The 26,136-nt window shown below is 41.1% G+C and overlaps 1 protein-coding gene across 3 annotated transcripts in view; it reads left to right on the top strand.

The window, feature by feature from the left end:
• LOC124721349 (N-fatty-acyl-amino acid synthase/hydrolase PM20D1-like) overlaps positions 1-26,136 on the top strand; it is a 266,153-nt gene that overhangs the window by 65,002 nt on the left and 175,015 nt on the right. The window contains exons 2-3 of one of the 3 annotated variants that reach the window (XM_047246271.1): positions 15,259-15,344; positions 17,865-18,030. The exons of the other annotated variants lie outside the window; for them this stretch is intronic. The gene's annotated coding sequence lies outside the window, so the exon portion shown is untranslated. The remainder of the gene's footprint in view (positions 1-15,258; positions 15,345-17,864; positions 18,031-26,136) is intronic. 3 annotated transcript variants of the gene reach the window in all.

Below are 26,136 nucleotides of genomic sequence, written 5' to 3'. Positions count from 1 at the left end.
GAATGGTGGGTTATGGGACGATTAAAATACTCCATAATGACACCACTGTGTAAAATGGGAGAAAACGATAACATAAACAATTTGAGACATACTAGGAGTACTCAGTAAGTAATGCAACACATTTTTTGTCCGCCAATTTTGATTGAAGAAGTGTGAAATTTGCCGTGGGACATCCTGTAATACTCTCGCTTCAGCTCCTATTGTTTCATGAAGTTCCGTTAGATGACTGCTCTATACGTAGCCTTCAAAATGGCATCTGTAATGGGAGTGAATTCCAAGCAGAGAGCTGTCATTGAGTTTCTTTTTGCGGAAAAGCAGAGCATTTCTGATATTCATAGGCGCTTGCAGAATGTCTAAGGAAATCTGGCATTGAACTAAAGCATGGTGAGTCGTTGGGCGAGGCATCTGTCATCACTGCAGCAAGGTCGCTCAGACCTCTCCGATCCCTCACGTGCCAGCCAACGACACACAGCTCTGACTCCCGCACTGTTGGAACGCGGAAACTGAAGAAACGACTTCAGCGTGTTCGTCGCCACTAAAATGCAAACGAACTTCTTCTCCATGACAACGCAAGGTCTCACCCAAGTCGGTGCACCTAAGAGGGGCTCGCAAAACTTCATTGCATTGTTCTTCCTCATCCACCCTACAGCCGATACCTCACACCTTCCATCTGTTTGGCCCAATGAAGAATGCGCTCTGCGGAAAGCAATATGTGGATGATGGGGAGGTTCTGGATACAGCAAGACATTGACAGGGCATCGACCAGTAGAATGTTACCATGCGAGAATACAGGTCCTGTTAGTAAGATGGCATAAGGCCATCGCATTGAACGGAGATTACGTTAAAAAAATAGGGTTTTATATGCAAGAAAGTGGAGAATAATATGGTGTATTCGAATCCTGGATAAAACTAACCTGCTTTAAGAAAAAAAAGTGTTGCAATACTGATTGAACGCCCTCATTTCTATGGCGGCAGTGTTCGCTGAAGTTACTAAAAAGGCTGTATATACAGTGTGAATCGCCTAAAACTCGCAGCACATATATTGCAGAAATGGAAAGTGCTGTTGATGTGCCAGTTTCACACAGTCGAATAAGTTGTCAGGGACTCGTGTTGTAAGTGAATCAACAGATTGTAATAATACTTAGAAAGTGGAATTTTGGTGCTAATATAAACTTTTAAAAAATGGAACAATGCCTATTGACATTAACAACCTAAAAGTGGAGTAAATTAGAATGTCAGTGGTGTTTGTTGAAGGATTCTAGTGAGAGATAGTCATTTATGAGATAACGTATTTTGAAAAGTTCCCACACTGCGACTTGTACAATATCTATGGTATCACACACTAAAGTTCAACACAAGTGCATACACTAGTTTTGTGTATTCTGACCACTCACGAGACAATTGACCATCACAGGTTATGTTCAAAATAACCACCAGTAGGGTCAAACACACCTATAGCCTGGAATGGAATGACTGCTGCACACACGCTATCATTTCAGCAGGGATGTCTGAACAAACTACAGTAATGCATAGTTGCAGATCATCGGATGTAGTTGGTATGTCCTTGTAGCCAGCGTCTTTCAGCTTTCTCCACAGAAAAAGTTCTGCAGGCGTCAAATCCAGGGAATGGGCCAGCCAAGGTAAAGGCCCTCTGCGTCCAATACGATTTGGAAACAATTTGTGAAGACATGCTGCAGTACTGCGTGCAGTATGGGCTGGACAGCCATCATGTTGGCACCACAGGTTCCTCCTAGCCTGCCGAGGAACGTCTTATAGCGTTCGTGGAAGATAGTCCTTTAGAAGGCCGCAATACTTGTGCATCTTCAGTATTCCATCCATGAAAAACAAGCCTGTGACCGATGGTTCACTATCCCACATCACACATTTACACTCCATGGACACTGATGTTCTATCTGACAAAGCCAATGGAGACTCTCAACAGACCAACTGCGCATGTTTCGGCTGTTTGCCTGGCCATGATTGGTAAAAGTGGCTTCATCTCTAAACAAGCAAGATGACGCATGGGGAGTATCCTGTCTTAATGCCCATGCGCAGAACTTAACATGAGCCTCATAATTGTTTCCATGGAGCTCTGGATGGAAAGAGATGTGATAGGGATGGAACCTATGTCGATGAAGAATGTGTAGGACACTTGCCTGACTTATGCCACTTCCTCATGCGATAGTGTGGGAGCTAACACGCGGATCAACTGCAATGGCAAGCAAGCCCATCAATTTCCCTCTCTTCTATTATCATTTGTTTCCTTCTGTTTCGTTATGTAGGTGTTGTATTACCACTTTCACGTAACTGCTTGTGGAGTTCGATAAATAACTGCTGAGATGTTTGACATGTATTGGAATATTTTGCCACGTACACTGTACACAAATGAACTGCATTCTTCCTACACTCTCCACATAGCATGAGCATGTCGACTTTTTCTGCATTGGTAAACCCCACCGTCCACGCACGACCTACTGCTTGGACTGTCACATACTGATTGACTAGCAAGTCGCAATAAATTCAAGGAACATGCAAGGCACACTGTAAGCAACCATAAGAACATCGTACCTAACAACTATGCCAGTTGAATGCTACAAACAAGTGATGATGTGGAATTTTTTCAAAATATGATATCTCGTAAACGACTGGCACTAGAATCCTGTTACAAACACCAGTGACGTACTCATTTATCCTACTTTTAGTGTGTTAATATCAACAGGCATTGTTCCATTTTAAAAAAGTATGTGATTGCACAAAAATACACTTTCTAAGTATTGTTATAATTTGTTTATTGGCTAACAATACGAGCCCATTACTTCCAGTCTGTTCTGTGAAAATCTCACATCAATTGCATTTTCCGTTTCCGTAATATTTGTGGTGCAAGTTTTAGGTGGTTCATTCTGCGTGGGGTAACTGATCATTTCAGTGAATATAATTTTCTGTCAAATGTACAGGTTGGTATTAGCAGTGATTTAACAACTGAAAACGTTGTATTCTTTTTTTTCTATGAGGCAGTGTTTGGATTAAACCAAAAGTTGCGAACGATAGACGTCTTCTTTGATTTAACTAAGGCATTTCATTGTGTTGATCACAAAATATTAGTGCAGAAGTTAGACCATTATGGAATAAGAAACCTTATTCAGAATCTTGTTAAAAAACTGGATGCTGCTATATATTTATCAATAGAACAGGATTTGCAATAAGTAATAGTCTAAGACGGAAATTATTGTGCATTTATTATTTTAATTCGCCTATGACATACCGAATTATATTCTGGAGAACACTTCCTATCCTAAAAAGGTAATTTTTTGCTTAGGAGTGGACGGTTGGGGAAATGTATGGTGTGAGTTCGCAAACAACTTGTTGACTCCTGTTCAGAAGTCTGGGAATTCTGACATTGGACCCCTCAATATATACTTCCTTTAATGTCATTTTTTGTTAACGTTGTGAGCTTATTCCCAAGAATTTGCATCTTTCACTCAGTTGATATAGGCAAAAATCCAGTCTGCATTTGGAGCACACCTCCTTGACTCTCGTGCAGAAAGACTTGCACTATACTGCTGCATCCATTTTCAGTAAGCTATTACAAGTGTTAACAAATATTATCAGTAAACCATGCACTTTCTAGTCCAAACAGAATAATTTCATCATGGTTCATTCCTTCTGTTCTGTTGGAAGTTACTGAAAAAAGCAGCAAATTCCTTTTTTACAGTGTTGATTACTGCAGTACAGCAGCTTGTCGTCTGGATAGGATTTGTGCAACTTTTACAAGGGGCATTCAATAAGTAATACAATACATTTTTTCTTATAGCGGGTTGGTTTTATTCAGGATTCGGTACACTATAGTATTCCTCACATATCTGGTTACGAAACCCTATTTTTCAACATAATATCTGGTCATTTCGACTGCCTTACGCCATCTGACCCCATGGTACCACTCTACTGATCGCCATCAGAGCCAATGCCTTGCCGCTTTAATAAGCTCCCTCTCATCCATGTACTGCTTCCCACAGATGGCATCCTTCATTGGGCCAAACAGATGGAAGGTACAAGATATCGTCTGTCGGGTGGATGAGGAAGAACAGTCCAATGAAGTTTTGTGAGCCCATCTCAGGTGCACAAACTTGTGTGAGGCCTCGCATTGTCACGGAGGAGAAGTTTGTTCACTTTATGTTGGTGATGAACAAGCCGTAGTCGTTTTTCAATTTCTTGATGGTGTGTGGGGACGGCCAGCATGCGGGAAATCGGACAGGTGCGTGTGACCCCTTTGTACTGATGACAGATGCCTCACGTAGTGAGTCATCATGCTTTTGTTCACTGCCAGGTCTCTGTAGATATTATTCAAGCACCAGTGAATATATATGATGGCTTGGTTTTCCGTCAAAAGAAACTCAATGACAGCTCTCTGCTTGGAATGCACTCAATTCGAGAAGCCATTTTGAATGCTACGTACAGCGCTGTGCTGTGACCTATTGGAACTTCATGAAACTATAGGGGCTGGAGAAGGAATATTTCATGATGTCCCACAACTACTTCCACATTTTTAACCGAAATTGGCAGGTAAAAAAGTGTTGCAGTACTTATTGCCTGCTCCTCGTATTTATCTATAGTTCACTTTTCTGATGTTAATTTCACTTACTGACTCCTTCCACGACCATGGGGATTTGACCCTCAATTTGGTGCTACTTAAGCAGATGTGTAAAATAAATTTAAAAAATAAATATGTTTTTAAAAGTTATTCGTTTTCATACATTTTGTGTACACATAACCTGTATAACAGCGTTATAATTTTAGGAGAAATAATCAGAAGTGACATCATGCTGACATGACCAGTATTATCCAACGTCTCTAATTTTTAGCACATAGGAAGCTTGATAACAACTGATTAGTGTTCTGCAGCAGAGGAAAGTCTTGGCATGTCTCACTCCAATGTACTAAACATCATGCAGCTATTAGGGTGGGGAGGGGGGGGAGATGAAACTGACAGGCAAGTACTTTAGTGTATGGTTATTATTGGAGAACCTATGTAATCTTATTACTGATATTGCTAACAATTTATACTGAAGATGGTACACTGCTTAGAAAAAATAATTTAAATATCCATACTTCTATTACAGAATCCTTGTGTGACAGCATGATGGTAGTTAAAATCTGTTACCAAGTGGGCTGTCATGAACAGTTTGATAATGCGCTATTTATAACATTAATGAAGGTAGTTTGCGGTGAATTTAATAATCATCTACATCTCCAAGTTCCTCTCTGTGAGACATAGTGTCAGGGCAAAGCTACCATTGCTCCCACACTGGAATAGCAATGTGGCTGCAAAAGGAATATTGGAAACTATTGGAAACCATTTTGAGAAAATACAAAAAGCCTGTGGCTGTACCACATAAAGTGGAATTGGCCAATGTTACAACTGCTTGGAATAATGCAAGTGCTTTGTGTAGTCTACTATTGCTTTAACAGATGTGGATATAACACAAAATATTGATAGGATTTTTAACAAAATAGAGACATGGTACTACTTAACATCAAACTATGACTTCTGTGGGCAGGAGTTGCAGGTAGCCACAATTAAGACACTTACACATAAGCTTTCAGCCACAGGCTTCATGGGAAAAAGAAACATACATTTGCGTGCGTTAATGTCAGATAGACTTGATAAATTGAAGGTTTCAGTTTTCATTTGCGTCTGAATAGGAAAAGCGAAGTTTCTGTTTAGGACAGTTTCGCGTGTACGTAAACGTTTGTTTACGTTCTTAACTGACGTTAAATACGCGGGATTGTCAATTAAGGCAGTGTACAATACTCAGTATTTACGTTTATTAGTGTCATTTACACTCGATACATTGATGGTAGCGGTTTTTATACGTTTTATTAGATAATTTTTCGACAGTACGTAAACATTTGTTTACATTATAAATACGAGGGATAATGAGTAGGCCGGTCGAAGTGGCCGTGCGGTTAAAGGCGCTGCAGTCTGGAACCGCAAGACCGCTACGGTCGCAGGTTCGAATCCTGCCTCGGGCATGGATGTGTGTGATGTCCTTAGGTTAGTTAGGTTTAACTAGTTCTAAGTTCTAGGGGACTAATGACCTCAGCAGTTGAGTCCCATAGTGCTCAGAGCCATTTGAGCCATTTTGATAATGAGTAGGTGTAGCTTACTGTGTAATTCTTTAATAATATTCACTAGATAGCCCCTAGCGGGAAAATAAGCACCAGATTTAGCTTCTACCATACATTCTTATTGTTTTTCACTGTTGAGTGTCCTTTCTGTCAACTACAGTGTAGCTGTAGGTTTCCTTAAGTCTCTTATAGTAAATCACATATTAGCTAGATGGATAGGGACTGTGTCTTTTGTGTGCAGATGCAGGAGGAGTTGTCCACAGTCCAAAAGCAGCTGACGGCTTTGTTGGCCACTGTCAACAGATTTCAGAGTGCCACGTTGAGGTGTGGTGGGGATGGGGTGCCTGGGGCAGCCTGTCTGTACTAGATGTGCAGGGAGGGGGGGGGGGGGGTCACAGCTCTCTGTCACTGAGCCGATCTCAGGTGCGACTGAGCCGGCCGGCCCACTCTCACCTCAGTGTGGGCGGTGCACGGTGTCGAGGTCTTGAGCCTCAAGGCGAAGGCTACATGGGGGATGCAGGCTCCTGCCAAATCCCATGCACTTTGCTAATAATTTGTGTGTTATCTGATGCTGGGGGGGGGGGGGGGGGAGGGGAGGCTGAGCTGGATCAGAATGCACCTTCTGCCAGGATAGTGGCCGCTCCTTCAGCAAGGTCCGGACAGACATGTCGGGATAGGGATTTGTTAGTTATCAGTGTGCTTGCCGGGGGGCCTTGTCTGGTATGTGGAAGAGGCTCTTTCGGCGGCTATCGAGCGTGCGGGGTGCAGACAGCTGCAGATTGTTGAACATGTCGGCACCAACGATGCCAGTCGTCGGGATTCCGAGGAAATCCTTGGGTCCTTTCAATGGCTGGCTAAATTGGCGAAGGCGGCCTTCAGCTCTCGAGGAATGGAAGCCAAGCTGGTGATTTGCGGCCACCCAGGGTGGACTGGGGTCCTCTGGTTTGGAGTCGAGTGGAGAATCTAAACCAGAGGCTACGTCGACTTTGTGACGAAAATAGTTGTAGATTCCTCGACCTATGCTATGGGGTGGAAGGTTGTAGGACGCCCCTCGATAGATCAGGGCTGCACTACATACAGAAAGCAGCTACATGGGTAGCACAGTACTTGTTGTGTGCACATAGTTTTTTTTTAGATTAGGTTCCTCCCGACGGGCAACAAACCATTGGCCTGAAAAATTACCAGTTCATGACACTGATGTGGGTGTGCCAACTGTAAAAATTGTTAGTTCGCCTAAACAGCTCATTCCAAAGGATTTAAATATGCTAAATCTAATGTTAGTAAATTGTCGAAGTCCCCAAGTTACTCACCAAAATAAACAGTAGTAATGCCAATATTGTATTAGGTACCGGAAGCTGGTTGAAAGCAGGCATAAATAGCAGTGAAATTTTGAACTCGGATTGGACAGTGTTTAGGAAGGATAGGACTAATGCTATGGGAGGTGGTGTGTTCATTGCAGTTAAAAGCTGTTTAAACGCAGTTGAGAGCGATATTGAGTTGGACTGTGAAATAGTCTGGATAAAGCTGTCAATCGGACAAGGAGTGACCATTGTATTAGGATGTTTTTATAGACCACCAGCATCCACAAAAAAACGTCACAGAACGTTTTAGGGAGTACATAGGAAATAAATATCCAAATTATCCGTTAGTTATAGGAGAAGACTTTAATCTGGCGTCCATTGACTGGGAAAATTACACGTTTATCACAGGGGGCAGAAGCAAAGTCTCTTGTAAAGTTAATCTAGGAGCGCTCTCAACATACAACCTTGAACAGTTGGTTAGAACACCAACTCGAGATGGGAACATATTAGATATCTTGGCGACAAACAGACCTGATCTTTTTGAGGAAGTTAATCGAGAAGAAGGTATTAGCGACCATAATGTCGTTGTGGCTTCTATGTCCGTGGAAGTTGCAAAAAAGCCAAAGAAACAGCGTAGAGTTTTCTTGTTTGGGAAAGCAAATAAAAGTATCATTAATGAATATCTTTATAGTCAGCTCCAAGCATTCACCGCGGGACTCAGATATTGAGCATCTTTGGTAGGAATTTAAAGGTATTGTTCACCACGTGCTAGAGAAATATGTGCCTAGCAAAAATACAGGGGAGGGAAAGGCTCCACCTTGCTTCAATAAACATATCAGGAAGTTGGTGAGAAAGCAGAGAATTTTGCACAGTCGTTTTAAACGTAGTCACTGCCCCATTGACAAACAGAAATTATGCGAAATGAAAGCAGCTGTCAAAAGGTCAATGAGAGATTCTTTTAACGAATTTGAAAGCAATATTTTATCTGCAGATTCTAAAAATAACCCCAAAAAATTTTGGTCGTACGTAAAATCTATGAACGCAACAAATAATTCAATACCTTCTCTTTCTGACATTACGGGTAATGTAACGGATGGTGATAAACAGGAGGCCGAAATTCTAAACCTAGCTTTCAAAAAATCGTTTACGGTAGAGGACTGCAGCACCATTCCCACTTTCAATTGTCGAACAAACGCAAGGATGGCTGACATAGCGTTTAGTGTATCTGGGATTGTAAAACAGCTAAGATCCTTAGACGCCAGCAAGGCATCTGGCCCAGACGGTATCCCCGTAAGATTTTATGTTGACTATGCTACAAATATAGCACCATGCTTATCCATCATCTATCAGAGATCACTGAAACAGAGGAAAGTTCCACGGGACTGGAAGAAAGCCCAGGTCATAGCAATCTATAAAAATGGTAGAAAATCGGATGCTCATAATTACCGGCCAATTTCACTGACATCGATTTGTTGTAGCATCATGGAACATATTTTGTGTTCAGACATAATGACTTCTGTGGGCTCTGAGAAGCTCATCTGCGGAAACCAGCGCGGTTTTAGGAAACAGCGATCATGCGAGACACAGCTGGCCCTCTTTGTGCATGATATACAACAGGCTCTAGATACCGGCTCCCAGGTCGATGCCATATTCCTTGACTTCCGAAAGGCGTTCGACTCAGTTCGGCACTGTCGCTTGTTCCAATAAGTGCGCGCTTACTGTCTATCCGATGGCATATGCGGTTGGATAGAAAGTTTTCTAACAGACAGAGAGCAATATGTCGTCCTGAATGGGGAGACTTCAACAGAAACAAGCGTAACATTATCAGGTGTGCCCCAGGGCAGCGTAATAAGTCCGCTGCTTTTTACGACTGGTTGATGGTATTGACAGCGGCATTAGACTGTTTGCCGATGATGCTGTAGTCTACAGGAAAGTAGTATCACACGAAAGTTGTGAACAAATCAATGAAGATTTGCAGAAAATAAATGCGTGGGGTAATGACTGGCAGTTATCTCTCAATATTAGTAAGTGTAACCTACTGCACATAACAAAGCAAAAATCCACATTAATGTAAGAGTACAAAATAAATTCCCAGTCTTTGGAAGCGGTAACATCGGTCAAGTATCTGGGTGTGACTGTTGGAAATGATCTCAAATGGAACGATCAGATTACACACGTAACGAGTAAGGCGAACTCCAGATTGCGGTTTATTGGTGGAATCCTGAAGTGATGCAGTCCTTCAACAAAGATAATTGCTTACAATACATTAGTTCGTCCAGTCTTAGAATACTGTTCATCTGTATGGGACCCTTACCAGTTGGGTCTGATTCAAGAGCTTGAGAAGGTCCAAAGAAGAGCGGCAATATTCGTGACTGGTACGTTTAGCCATCGCGAGAGTGTTACAAATCTCATAGAAAGTTTGATGTGGGACACACTTGCAGATATACGACGCGCTAAACGGAAGGGGCTGCTCACTAAATTCCAAAATCCGATCTTTGCCGAGGATGTAGAGCATATATTATTACCACCTACTTTCAAATTGCGCAATGATCACCATTCAAAGATAAGGGAAATCAGAGGTCGTACTGGGAGAGGGGGGAGCGGGGAGGAGGGGGGGGGATATGACTTTGGCGCGAATAGTGCCCTCCGCCACTCAACGCTTGGTGGCTAGAGGAGTATATATGTAGATGTGGATGTAGAAGACTACAGACGAAAGTGCTGTGATGTTTCAAACAACGGTAAGACAGCTGGAATATACTGTTTAACGTGGATGAACTCAACTGCAGTGGAGACATACATAACCAATTTGTATATCAAATCACAAGACTGAGAGTGAACAAAGATATTAATAACCACCTGGACTCTGTAGAGCGCTCTCATATGCGTCTAGGAGAAACATTTACATCTTCCATGGCGAAAGAACATAGTATTACCAGGCTGCATTCATAAATACAGATCACATGATATGTTAGACTCTCTGTGAGACTGTTCAAGTGTACTAAACACCAACAAACAGTATTTACAATGTGCTTCATTGTGCTCTGTAACAACTGCTTCTGTGTGGCGTAAATTATCAGGTAGGTAACGGAACAGCTGCTGTTTTGCATTCAACAGGGTACTGCAGTTTGTCCACTGGGGCAATACGAATACCCGAAAGTTGACTGGTATGCAAGTAAAAGTCCTGTACAAGACCAGAAGAGATCATAAACTATGTTCTGTCTGCCTATAGTAATTATTTGCGTGTAAACTACATGGATATTTTAATGCAGACACCAATAAAGATGACATAAATATTGTACAGAAGTGCTATATTAAAGCTGGAGAAACATTTCTTCTCAGTCTTGTGCTATGTCTTTCTTTGCACGCTGTGTGGTTCGTTAGTGGATACATGAGCGAGGAAAAGGTGCCTTTCATGAACAGAGAATTTAGATATTAATTTACTCTACATCTAATATCAAATGGTAAAAATAATATATACCTTTCTTGCTGTATTTGCCATATCAGTAACTAACAGTAGCTCTGAATGTATAAATATATACAGATACAAAAGATTTATAAATTTGTCACTCTTCAATACGATTCCTATTAAGATGATGTCGAGCCATGGCCACTATGAAATTCTGTAAATGTTCTCCAACTGGTAAACAAACAAAATGGGGTCTGTGCATGAATGTTCAAACTTAAGTACATCTGCCACCGGAACTCTCTTGCTACACATCAAACGTCTTTCAAAACGTGTCCCCCCCCCCCCCCCCCCCCCCCCACCGAATTTCGTTATCTAAAGTGCCGGTGAATTCTACGTCGGTATATAAAACCATAAGCATTCAAAGGATTTATGAGTTTTACAGTGCCAAGGAAGAGTATACTGTCACTTAACACGGAAAACGTGCATTTTCACCCGGAACACCCAGGAGAAAGTGTATTTTTAACCCGGAAATCCGGGAAAAATCCGGGAATTTTTTTTCCTTGGCCACGTATACACCCTGTCAATGCGTTGTATGTAAAAAAGGGGAGAGAGAGAGAGAGAGAGAGAGAGAGAGAGAGAGAGAGAGAGAACTGGAAATCTGAGAGGCAAAAGTCAGAAAATGAAAACTGGGGAGTATATGATCGAAACAATTGCCATGAAGGGGGGACATAAACTGTTATTGGAAAAATAAGAAGCCATAGCAGACGTGGAGACTAGGTTTATATATTAAATAGAGAGTATGAAAAAATGTGTATATTAGTGGGGAATACGAGATATTGGCATTTGCTGTAAATACCTATGGAAAGTGGCCATATGTTGGTGCACTCATAGAAATCAATGAGTCCATGGAAATTTATTGGCATAGTACAGGAAACATGAAAAAAGAAATTTACAAAGCTTATTTCTGCTTCAATCTGTTTAAAAAGAACAGTTACGTTGTATATAAATAAGGTGGACAGGACATTATTGACCTAGCAAAATAGCAGCTATATTCAGACCTTTGAACTGATTGAACAACAACATGTAACAGTAATCTTTGCAAAAATTGTAAACTTGAAGTTTTATACAGAAAATTTGCTAGGATGATTTTCCAGGGTACATTCAAGAAGTTGTGGCATGTTTTAACAATAGTGCAATGCAGGAAGTAAGAGAGAGAATTAAAATTTCTGATTGCTCTTGACTAGAAGAATTGCAAGAAGGAACTTAGTTAATTGTTAAAGTCATAAAAGAGACTGCACAGAAAAAAATTAGATTCGTATTATAATCTGAGAATATATATTTGTTGTATTTGTCAAATTACTGCCTGGAGAAAGAAATACATGATTTGGATATACACTCCTGGAAATTGAAATAAGAACACCGTGAATTCATTGTCCCAGGAAGGGGAAACTTTATTGACACATTCCTGGGGTCAGATACATCACATGATCACACTGACAGAACCACAGGCACATAGACACAGGCAACAGAGCATGCACAATGTCGGCACTAGTACAGTGTATATCCACCTTTCGCAGCAATGCAGACTGCTATTCTCCCATGGAGACGATCATAGAGATGCTGGATGTAGTCCTGTGGAACGGCTTGCCATGCCATTTCCACCTGGCGCCTCAGTTGGACCAGCGTTCGTGCTGGACGTGCAGACCGCGTGAGACGACGCTTCATCCAGTCCCAAACATGCTCAATGGGGGACAGATCCGGAGATCTTGCTGGCCAGGGTAGTTGACTTACACCTTCTAGAGCACGTTGGGTGGCACGGGATACATGCGGACGTGCATTGTCCTTTTGGAACAGCAAGTTCCCTTGCCGGTCTAGGAATGGTAGAACGATGGGTTCGATGACGGTTTGGATGTACCGTGCACTATTCAGTGTCCCCTCGACTATCACCAGTGGTGTACGGCCAGTGTAGGAGATCGCTCCCCACACCATGATGCCGGGTGTTGGCCCTGTGTGCCTCGGTCGTATGCAGTCCTGATTGTGGCGCTCACCTGCACGGCGCCAAACACGCATACGACCATCATTGGCACCAAGGCAGAAGCGACTCTCATCGCTGAAGACGACACGTCTCCATTCGTCCCTCCATTCACGCCTGTCGCGACACCACTGGAGGCGGGCTGCACGATGTTGGGGCGTGAGCGGAAGACGGCCTAACGGTGTGCGGGACCGTAGCCCAGCTTCACGGAGACGGTTGCGAATGGTCCTCGCCGATACCCCAGGAGCAACAGTGTCCCTAATTTGCTGGGAAGTGGCGGTGCGGTCCCCTACGGCACTGCGTAGGATCCTACGGTCTTGGCGTGCATCCGTGCGTCGCTGCGGTCCGGTCCCAGGTCGACGGGCACGTGCACCTTCCGCCGACCACTGGCGACAACATCGATGTACTGTGGAGACCTCACGCCCCACGTGTTGAGCAGTTCGGCGGTACGTCCACCCGGCCTCCCGCATGCCCACTATACGCCCTCGCTCAAAGTCCGTCAACTGCACATACGGTTCACGTCCACGCTGTCGCGGCATGCTACCAGTGTTAAAGACTGCGATGGAGCTCCGTATGCCACGGCAAACTGGCTGACACTGACGGCGGCGGTGCACAAATGCTGCGCAGCTAGCGCCATTCGACGGCCAACACCGCGGTTTCTGGTGTGTCCGCTGTGCCGTGCGTGTGCTCATTGCTTGTACAGCCCTCTCGCAGTGTCCGGAGCAAGTATGGTGGGTCTGACACACCGGTGTCAATGTGTTCTTTTTTCCATTTCCAGGAGTGTAGATTTTGCGGGCCGGAGTGGCCGAGCGGTTCTAGGCGTTTCTGCCCGGAACCGCGCGACCGTTACGGTCGCAGGTTCGAATCCTGCCTCAGGCATGGATGTGTGTGATGTCCTTAGGTTAGTTAGGTTTAAGTAGTTCTAAGTTCTAGGGGACTGATGACCTCAGATGTTAAGTCCCATAGTGCTCAGACCCATATGAATCGTTTGGATATAGATTTGAATGATAAGCTTGTTGGTACAAAAACTATACCAAAGCTACAGAAAGAATGACAGTATTTGGAAAAGGATAGATTGCTACTCGCCACATATCGGAGATATTGAGTCACAGATAGGCACAACAAAAAAACTGTCAAACAAGTAAGTTTTCAGCCAAAAAGGCATTAATCAGCATTACACACACACACACACACACACACACACACACACACACACACACACACGACCACATCACTATGTTACAGTAAAAATATTGTAAAAGAAATACTCTACTGGCAGTAAAATCTTGGTCTGACCATCTTAGGGTTATGCAGTAGAATAGCAAACCCATTGCAATTTATAGTTGCGGCACTGTATGTTGTATGGAAGCTACATAGCAGTGGTGAATGCAGGGTAATTTTGTTACAAATAAGTCAACCTAACTATTTTTCTTTAAAAATGGAGGCATTACTGACCCAAAGCTCCACACTGCACACAATTTTATACCGTTTGCAACTTCAGGGGAACACATTGCCGGTCAGACGATTCCTGTATGGGTGACACGTTTTATGGCACTTCATAATTAGACTTGGTTATTGCAGGGAGACCTGCAGAGGATTGATGACTGGACTTAGGACTTACATTTGGACCTCGCCACAGGTAAATGTAACGTTCTGCACATAAATAGATGAAGAGACCAAGAAGTGCACAATTACACTATTGATGACAAATCATTGATAACGTTAACAGTTGTGAAATATCAGGATGTAAATGGCTGGAGCGATCCAAAGTGGAATAATTACACAAAAACGAAATATGGGAAAAGCATATGCCAAACTCAGAGGAATCTTAAGGAAATGTAATTTATCCACTAAATAAAATGGCTTACAAAACTATTATAAACTAATTTCTGTGTATTGTACGTCAGACTCGGGGCATTAGTAGCTCACTGTAATAGAAAAGGTATACCAGATCCAATGCAATGCGGTATACATGTGTTCGTTACGAAGATACTAAACGAACTCCTGAAATTCTGGTGGTAGACGCTATAAAAAAGGTATTGCATATCATGGAGGGATTTATTCCTGGAAAAACCCAAGAGATCACTTTATGGGCAACACATTACTCTCTGCCAGATACGTTTTGTGAAAAGACTGCAATCAAAAGATCCGAGAAATTAGAGTTAATACTGATGTTTACCGACAATCATTCTTTCTATGTCCCACTGGCAAGTAGAACAGGAACGTGTGTTAAATGATAGACGGGCTCTCAATCTCACACTGTAAGGAGTTTCTGATATTATCCATTGTATACAGTATCAACCCTGTAATAATCCTTTGACTCGAAATTATTACTTCATCTGCCAATTTTGTCCAAGTAGTGGAGTTCTGAAGCTCACATTTTTGTTCGTTAGATGATCCAGCATACATCACTGCTTGGGAAAAGATTGTCATCGCAAGTTACACATCACATCCAGGAGACACTATCTGCGTTTTCGAGGTAATGTAGTGTCAGCAGAAGGCACAGAATATTTTGCTGCACTTATTCGAAACAAAATACTTAATACACACAGAATACCATTTTGTTGGTCTGTTGCCTGTCGCTGTGTGTGTTAATCATACATAAAAAGTATAGGTTTATGGATATGTGGCAATGGGTTTGTTTATAAAATGACTAGTCACGATTTTCTTTTTTAAATATGGTGTGCATTTCAACGGTTTGGTAATGATTGTGATTTGCTGTCACATTCAAATACAGGCTCTCGAATTTTATCTAACACCACTTTGAAAGATCTATGTTGTCCTCATGCATGCACCGTGCTTGGATAAATTTGTAATTAGACATGGGTTTTTCTTAAGTGTGTCAATGTGTGTTTTTCGAAGTGTCAATGTTCGTGAGATGAGGTCGCACAGCTGCAGTTGTGAGTGATATATCAACACCCTCTGAATTCGGCCTGTATTCCACCCTGCTTCCACCATGCAGTAGCAGGTGATTAAGCAACACCTCGCAGAGTACATGGCTGATGTTGGCCACACTGTCTCCAGCCACATTCACAACAATCCGCCAGCCACTCATGAATCAGATAGCTGTTCACTGCAGCGGCGGCAGCAGCATCAGGAGGGAGGGGGGGGTGTTTGTTTAAAATCAAGATACATATGAACCCATCCTATCATATTACGCCAAGCAGTACAACATGACCATACAGCAAAACTCCTGCAGTAACTCCTAAACATGGAACCAGGTACTATCAGTGTAATTTGTCTGTGTGTCTTCATACTTGGAAAAGGACAGATTGCTACTCGCCACATATCGGAGATATTGAGTCACAGATAGGCACAACAAAAAAACTGTCAAACAAGTTTTCAGCCAAAAAGGCATTCATCAGCATTACACACACACACACACACACACACACACACACACACACACACACACACACAACGACCACATCACTATGTTACAGTAAAAATATTGTAAAAGAAATACTCTGCTGGCAGTAAAATCTTGGTCTGAACATCTTGTTTCACGGCAAGTGTGTGCCTAGGGGTTTCATGTAGGCAGTGTGGTAATGAGATTCCAACCATTTTTAAACTGTCTCTATGTCACTATGATGAAAATACAACAGTAATTGTTTTAACAAGTAAACCATAATAAATTTTTTTGTTTCCACCATTTTTCATTTTAGACGATAAATTACATTTATTGGGTGATAAATTAGAGCAATAAGGCCCCCTCTCGGTCGTCATCATTGGGTAATAAATAGGGATAATGCATTGGGTAATAGATTACAGCAGGAAAACTGGAAAATAAAAAATAATTAGAAGGTGCAGTTTGCAAATAGGAAGTTGGAACATTTATTCTGTACTGGTGCTTGACGAAAACTTCTTGGCTGCATTTTGGGTCATAAATTACCCTAATTAGCTAATAAATGATAGAGGGAGCATGGCTGAAAGTGACTCATACTAACCGTCTGCAATCTTGGATAAATCTGGCAGTCATGCAGGCTGTTCCAGCTTCTCAGACAGCTAAGGTAACAGCCCTTTGAATTTCACATCATTTACACATCACTTAGTTGTCCTAGAGCACTATGGGAAAGGGGGAGAAATGATCTTGATCTCGACCAGGACCTGGGGAGAAATCTTGTAACAATGCAGACCGCTTAGCTCCAGTTTTTTTTTCCATTACTGTTTGAATTTTCCGCTATACTATGCTTTGGAGACTTGGATGTAGGTCTGCTGCAAATGTCTGAGACAGTGAGGTATGCTGGTCACTAAAATTGCAGCATTTTGACGAGTGGATGGTTTGCCTCTGCAGTACAGTTGTTCTTAGCTTGTAGTGCAGGTTGCATATCTGCATTGTCCCTGTGCCAGAACCCATTCGGCCATACTACTAACAACCATGTTACTTCCTCTGCTATTCAGCTCGCATCTAACACAGAAATCCACTATTTCCTGTGTTTTTGGAACTTAGATGCAATTAAAGTATAATCATCAAGCTAGCACAACATAACTTCCATAGTGCTTACACAGGATGTTATTACAAAAACTTTAAAAAGATAATGCTCACTGCAACTGCAAAATGTATGTTGTTTTATGATCAGCGACAGTTGATGTGCATTAGTTCTCTTGGAGTATCTTTTACAGAATCTAATTAATATGTATTATGAAAAGTAATGATAGTTTTCAATGGAAGACCCTCCGGTGCTGGGGTGGAGATAAGGAGGGAGTGTTGGTGTTTATTGCTGATCACATGTTCCTCTCACCACTGACTAAAAGTGTATATGCCCTTCCAAATGACAGTACATTAATACTACTTATTCCCAAAATGGGCGTCAAAAACAACATTGGTCAACTCTCCTGCTAAATTATTCCCACAAATTTCATATCCCCTAAAGATTAATCTACAGCTGGTCCAGGGTTCAACCAATCAAAAGGGTTTCTTTATCTGTACTCTGAAAACAAGTGTGAAATGCATACCATAGAATACTTCCCATTGTATCACATATTCTTCCTGTTGCAGTCACATATGGAGCACAGTTGAACATAATAGTCGCGACACTTTACATTTACAACGAAAATCGCCTTAAGGAAGAAAGAGGTTAGCATCCTCTATATCTATAGCGGAATAGCCAAATTGCAATAACCATGCATCTGACCGATGTTTGGTGCCATCTCTGAACTATGTAGTAAGTATGATGAACAATCTACTTATTAGGTTTTAATAAAGGGAGATATAATATAAAAATAAATATATGTAAGCCATATCAACCAATAGATGTATACAGCACGTGTCCTCCAGTGTTTTTATAAATTTAAAAAATGTATTTTAAAAAATTAAAGTTTTGCCCAACTGACGTAATTTAAATGTTTTAATAATAATCACAGACTCACAAGGAGTGAACATGGAAATTTTATTACTTGACGATAAAGATGAAATAAGTCGGATGACAATGTAAGAATTTTACTTATTTTCCATTTCATGTAATTAAATTTGAAGTGGTTTACTTCCATTGAGGTTTATATGTAGTTCACATAGATGGCGCCATATAACTAACCGATGTGTTCTCCACACAGCCCGCCTTCTGCAAAAATTGGTATTCCATGAACTATGTACAAAGCCAGATCAACAGGCATTACATGCATTGACCAAAAAAGGATAGTGGTATCTAACATACAAACCATGAGTTTAGCCATTAACTGCAACTTTTTTATGATATCATCTAACTATGTACCTGTTGTATTCTTAGCATTGAGAACGGCTAGTTGCTAGCTAAAATCTAGCCAACAAAAAATTCCAAAGGACGACTGATAACTGAAATCTATTATTTTCAAATCGTTTAAGAAATGTCAGAACAGTGATATCGCACCATCCAAACCTTTCATCTATGAAACATTTTTTGGGGAGTTCGTGTGGCCTGTTTGTGTTATGATGATCGAGTAAGGGTTTGCGTTTTGTCGTTATTACTCGTGTGTTGAAAAATGCATATGACGACCTAAAGTTACATAACGTGCTTTATACATATTTCACAACAAATGGTTTCTTATATTGTTAATAAACAGTGAGGAGTGTGAGGGCATAATCTATTGTCTTCAGTCTCACTACAAGGTATTAGTTGAATCCTCACCTCCCCATACGTCTATCGACAGTAGACAGATGATATTTTGGCCACTAGTGTAATTTTTTTCCCGCCAGACACTGTTAACCTTTATGAACAAACTAAACTGGCCAGCATAACTTGACTATGTGCTTTAGCAATATACCGAGCGAGGCACCAAACTTTTTCACTTTCAATTGCTTTTGATCTCTTAAAGACAACTGTAAAACATTTTTCACCTATACTGATAATGACTAGAGTCTCATAAAATGAACAGCAATGCTTTCTCACAACTTCATTAATGAAAGAATGAAATCACATACCTTCCTAACCTCTGGAGGCCTAATCTCATTTCATTTCTCCCTCCGCTTCGACGTGATCCACTTTCTTTGCCAGAGAGTGTAAATGCATAGCGACGTTTTATATTTTTTTCAAATTCACAGGGAAATTTTGTTTTTAAAATGCTTTGCATATTAATCCCTTATTAAGTGCGACATAATTTACATGCATTTTACTGTTTTTCTTGCAGCCAGAGTTTTGTGAAAAGGTCCATGGTTTCTTTCACAGAGCCGCTAGAACCAATTTTGTTTGCTGCTGTCAAAAAAGTGTTTTCAACTGCGCCAGGTTTTATACTATCAACTACCATGACATATGTATATATTAAACGCATACTCTGTTTGTTTTCCAGATTTTTTTAATCCCACACGTTTTCCGTTATGTTGTTAAAATTGTCTGTATCGTATCTAACAAAGAAATATTGTGATTTCTTGAGATCCTGCGTAAGATACCTACGTCTAAATCCATTCTCTACAATACATTGTTACGTTCCTGGCAGAGAGTACTTACTACCCATTCAAGCATGTATTAAGATTTCTTCACATTACATTCACATATGGAGTCCTACAAGAGTGATTGCTTAAATACCTCTGTGAGCACTTAATCTGTGCCATTGCGGCCCTACAAGGGCGATGTGTAGTGGGTTATAGGATAAGTGCATCAAGTTTCAAGACTACCAATTCAACGGCGGTCTCCTGTAGGAAAAACAAACCTTCGTATACAAAAATTATTCCCTTTATTCCTATTTTATATAGGTCCCACACCTTTAATCATTACTAATGGCCAGTTTGTATGAGTGTTTTGTAAGTAATCTCCTTTGTAGCATCATTGCATTTTCACAGCATTCTACCAATGAACTGAAGTATATCACCTGCTTTACCTTTGCTTGAACATATGTGAGAACTGTATGTCATATCTCTACCAGTTGACCTAGGCATCTGTATAAATAAACTGATACTGATGCAGTTTTTCTCATCTAGTACTTCCGAGTTGATCACTGCATCATTGCAAAAAGCGTCTGGCGGTTCTTAATATTTTCTGTAAGTTTATTTACATACAACATGAGCAACTATGAACACGTTGCACTACCCTGAGGTACTAATTATCCTACTTCTACTTTTGACAGTTACTCTCCATTGAAGATATGGTACTGGGTTCTCCCTACCACGCAACACTCAATCCAGTCACAAATTTTGTTTGATACCCCATAAGATTACATATTCGTTAATAAAAATTATTGTTGTACTTAGTCAAATGCTACTTGAAAATCAAAAAATACTGCAAGCATATATTCCGTTGATCAGTTTCAGAATGTAATGTGAGGAAAACACTTGTTAAGATTTTGATGATCAGTGTTTTTGGAATTTATGCTGGTTGGCATGGAAAAGGTCATTCTGTATGTTTGAGCTTAGCAGATTTTCTAAGATCTTATAATGGACTGACACAAATCAGAGTGGACATTAGTTTTATGGATCGCCTTTGTTCCCCTTATTGTAAGTGGGTATACCCTATGATCTCGTCCAACTACTGGACACAGTTTTATTTATTACGGATATATGGCACATTATGGTAAAAAGAGATGCTTACTCAGGCGCAAGTAATCTAGTAGGAATACCAGCGGGTGCAGCTGCTTTGTTCACTTTTTCCTGGAGCTATGTGCAGTTTGAGAGATTGCACTCCCTGACACTAATATCTACATCACTCATCTTTTCTCACTTAACGAGATGCTGCAAATGTTAGCGCACTGTACTCGCATTCAGGACTATGGTTCACACTCACATCCAGCCATCTTGAGGGCTATAAAGATATTGAGGCTTATAGCTCTGTTTGTAAAATATTCCAGTCTGTGACATCTGGTAACAAGTGCTGTGTGATGTGGGGATAGCGTTCCGAAGACAGAATACACACTCCGCTAACCTGGTAGTGACTCAGTGGCGTATTACGCTGTATTGCATGGTAAAATATCTGATTGTGACATCATAAAAAACACCCGCAACATACTAATTATAATTTCTTACCTCAACTGATTTACAGATAACCTGCGACAAAGCATTATACTGAGGGAGTAATTGGAATTTGTGACAGAAGCTGTAGGACTTTAATCTAAGCAATAACTATAGTAGTGGGATGATGTCATAAATGGGTGCTTTACTAGCGGAAGGGTACAGTTTTTTAGAGACATGTTGTCAAGACAAGAGGGACGACGCCATAGATAGGTCCTTTACTAGTGGAAGAGTACGACTTTTTAGACGAAACTACCATATCAACTAACATGTATGAAACACATGTGGCATCAACAATGTCGACACACATATAAGTGACATATTAAAGCCAAAGAAACATGTATTTTTAGCTGAGTCAAAAACATTGTTGTCCGTTGTCCACTATATCATCAAGTATAGATATTATCGATTTAAAATTGCTTCCTAAGAGCAATGTTATTCTTTAGGTGTTAAGAAACTTGACCGATTTGAGCAGTTCCTTGTGGAAAATATACGTTTTCTCTCTTCAGGCCATTGTCAAAGTGATATACTTTGCATCAAAGATCTGTCTCGAAATGGGTAATATCTGAAGGAATCACAATGTCAAACAGACTTAAACCATTCCCTATAACACAATATGTAGGATACTCTACTAAAGAAAAAAAAAGACTCACCGCTTTAGTTTACACATTTAGCTGTGCTAGACAGGCCAAGCATTGACTGCAGCCAGAAGCAAATAATCTGTGCAGCTGCAACATTTTACTTCCTCCCAGATACATGGTATGTCATGATTGCAATGGAGAAATCAGGGAAATTGTAGCTAAAATGTATGTTCAGCGACAATCACACTTTATATTCACTGCCTAGTTGTTTCAACTATGGTTTTAACAGAACAATTAGTAATGGCGGGAAGCAGTACCAAACAGGACTACTGACAGTTGTATTGTAAACTATCTCATAGAGGAATTCTGTGATACCATCCAGTTCCATTGCCTTGCTAGAGTGCATATTACTCTTCATAAGCAAAAGCATTTCAAAATCTGTATAATGTGTATATGCCATAGAAGGCTGTGGTTTTAATGGAACAATTGTTAATGGTGGGGGTTGTATAACACAGCAACGCACTTCAATATATGGGTATTGTACATAGGTGCTACATTTTAGCTGGTAAACATTTTTGTTCCCACACTCCACGATCTTGTGAAAGTGACAAAAGGGATACAGAAGTTCTGTATCGAGACAGGGAATACCTAAATTGCCTTTTAAGGTCGACAGATTCAAAGGACCCAACATCCTTCTGTGGTGCACTGCAAAACCTGAAAAATGTGGTCCATAGAATTGATAGTTCATGTATGTTTTGGCAGAAGCAGTATCAAGGCTTTTTAGAGTCTATTCGACGAGGTGAACTTATGCATAACGTTGCTCTGTCATCAAATATATCAGCTTCTCCAACACCATTCCGCAATCATGAAACATTACATCAAGCAATTATATAACCTTGAGGTTTAACGATTACTAGAGGAATAACATCGCATATTACTGCCTTCTAACTCGTGGACTGCAAGCAAAAGAAGATAATGTAGGGGAGGATCAAGCAAGCAATATTTTAAAAAAGAGACTTAAGAGCTGTTGAAAAGTGAACGAGAAGAGAAAGATCATCACATGCAAGGTTTTCGGCAACCAGGCAGCTGAGAAGTGGAGTATGTACCCCCTTACAAGAGACCGAAAGAACATGTGACTATGATATCCACTCTGTAGGCGGGAAGGAATATATTAGCTGAGAGGGGCTAAAGCGTCATTTTCAAAGGCTGTGTGGTGCACGACTATCTATCACACAAAAACAGCACAGTTGTTTCGTGATTGATTGTATATTTATCGAAATAAAGTATCGCTACTGTGTCAGAACCAATTAATGAAATCACAGAAAACATAACAAATTTAATGTCAAAATACAGGAGCCCAGCAGTAGATGGTATCACCTGTAATTTTATAAAACTTTCTGTTCGATCATCAAGATCGACTTCATGGAAGTCATGAAGAAGAAACAATGATGCGGACAAGTATACTCCATTAAAAAAACTCGCAATAATTGTACGAGGGTGTGCTGGACAGTAATGCCTCCGAATTTTCTATGTGAAAATTCTTAAGGGCTTTTCAATGAAACAAACTTCAGTAACATTTCACATCTTTATTTTTGACGTCACCCTGGCAACGGACACATTTCTCCCAACAAGAGACCAGTTTGTTGACACTGTCAGTGTAGAATGTTTGACTTTGTTGATGGAGCCGCAACCTCACCTGTGCCTCCACCGTTTCATCACTGTCAACGTGGAGTGCTCGACAGTGTTCTTAATGGTTGGAAACAGGTGAAAATGGGATGCGGTCAAATTAGGACTGTGTGGAGAGTGATCAATGACAGTGAACCAAAGACGTCGTGTTGCTACAAGTGTAGCAGCGCTCGCGTGTCATCTGGCGTTGTCATGCTGAAGAAGAGTGTGCTCTATGTGTGGACCAACTCTTGGAATTCGTGTTTTCAGTGATCTGAGAGTCTCATAGTACCTTGCAGAGTTCGTGATGGTGCCTTTGGGCATCAATTTCAAATCCACCACGCCTTGAACAGCCCAAGCAATGCGTGTATGACTCTTCTTGCCGATAGCATGTTCTTTAACATTTTTGGCGTCGGTGATCCTTTGTGGCAGAACTGCATTTATGCTCGGTTGTTATCTCATGCACCAACATAGTTACGTGACATACCGCCATAAACACACCACGTTCTAGAGGCAGAAGCTTGCAACTTGCGTCAGCGGAGTGGAGAAGTCGAGTGAGTAATATGCATGATAAGTAAGCCCTCAACAGACATGGCGAACAGAATAAAAAATTCAGAGACATTTCTTTTCAGCGCACCCTCGTACTTTAACTTCCTGCAAATCTATTCGGTAGCCAACTTACTGGGGTCAGATACATGCTATGTAGACGATTGAACCAAGACTGGGAAACATGTTCATTTGCAGTGATGCACTGGCAACAACGACTGGCGCCAGATCCACCTGCCCAAAGGTTTTTGCTACTGGTACGGACAATCGTCAACAACTTAAGCAGTATTTGCTAGTGGATTTTTAAAAAACTCTAGTACCTCATTGTCGTCAGCATTTCTAGTTCTTTTATTATTACGTATCAATTTCCACACTCCTCTGGCTCGGCGGGGGGGGGGGGGGGGGGGGGGGGATGTGTTTGGCATAGCTTTCTGTAGGTAATATTATGACTCACCTATTTGGGTAGACTTGAAGCAGAAAGCAACATTCTCTCTAAATGTATTTCTTGTTCTTAGTCTTAACATAATGTAGCAATATTTCGATTAGACTTGTGCATATCACTATTACAGGAATTGCTTGGAGGTTGTTGCAGCAAGTGAAAGAGGGATATACTCCTCCCCTAAAATTCAATATCGGAATTATTCTCTCTTGAATACCGTGAAAGGAAGAGATGGACAATACACTAAATCTTTCATATCTCGCTGTTCTACATTTAATATTATTCAGCAATATATATTTCGAATTATTAAGTCAGGTTTCTCTCGCTTTATTCCCTTGGCCTGTATGCAAGGCATACTTTGGCAGGTGTAGGAGTATCACGCAGTCTTTCATAAATGCATATTTCCTACAATTACCCAGCAGAGTTTCTTGAGGACTATGTTGTCGCTCTCCCATTGAGGGCTACTTTACGACAGGGATGGGAAACTAGTCCAGGGATTGCATATTCATATTTCTGAACAAGAAAACAGACTGAACAATAAAGTAGATAAGTCTGAGTTGGCTGACTCCATTCTTCCAGGGGCGTTACGCTGGTGGTACTGCAGATCAGTACAACTCTCGTTCAACTTTCTCTGTTACCTGCTGTGTTATGGGATTGATATTTGCACGTCCTCACGTCCTACACACTTGTCCCAGTGTGGTCACTTGCAATATTCTCTCTCTCTCTCTCTCTCTCTCTCTCTCTCTCTCTCTCTCTCTCTCTCTCTCTCTCTCTCTCTCTCTCTCTCTCTGTGTGTGTGTGTGTGTGTGTGTGTGTGTGTGTGTGTGTGTGTGTGTGTGTGTGTGTGTTTTAATATACAGTCTGGAGACACTCCCAATATTAATGTTAAGTATTATGTATCTAGATACTAATGTGTCATACTAAGTAAAACTGCTAAGGTTATAAACGAGGAATGTGTAGCAGAATAAGGAGGATCGAATTGGGAAACTTTATATAATCTCTCTGACATGCTGAGGTTACCGACCATTCTTCGTGGTTTTTAAAATACCTTTTAATGTAATGGGATAACAGTGCTAGTTATGGCGGGATTTTCTGGTGTTAACGATGTGTCATGGAATTTCCTCACCCACACCCCGACTGAGAAAAGGCAATTGCCCTATATATAAAAAGGGAGGAGTTCAGATTTTGGTGGGAAATTGAAAATTTTGCTGGGAATTCCAAAAATAGCCCAATAGCGCTAGTGTGGAAGTAGCGCAGTTGCCCCAAGTATAAACTGGCGAGAAATTCACAAGTGATACATTGTGATACTGGTTTTCTTGGAATACTGGTTCAGTCTTGCTCTGATCAGAATATAGGATGACAATGCAAGATGGCCAACCTGGAATACTATGGGAGGAAATCTAAGACTCAGATTACTGTCGTCAGCTTAACTATGACGATAGAATCCAAGATAGCCAGCCTGGAACACTGGCCCTGGTTCTATAACGTCACAATTCTGCTCAGACCTGCTGTGCTATTTGTAACAGTGTGGAATTGCAACATACTAATCCGTACTTGACATACTGGGACACTTTCCATTACGTCGTAGTTAATTTTCTGGAATACTGGCAATGCGACATCTGGGGAT

Source organism: Schistocerca piceifrons, chromosome X (genome assembly GCF_021461385.2).
Source record: "Schistocerca piceifrons isolate TAMUIC-IGC-003096 chromosome X, iqSchPice1.1, whole genome shotgun sequence".
NCBI lineage: Eukaryota > Metazoa > Arthropoda > Insecta > Orthoptera > Acrididae > Schistocerca > Schistocerca piceifrons.
The sequence above is the reverse complement of the archived record's forward strand: the minus strand, read 5'-3'. Positions and strand labels throughout refer to the sequence as shown.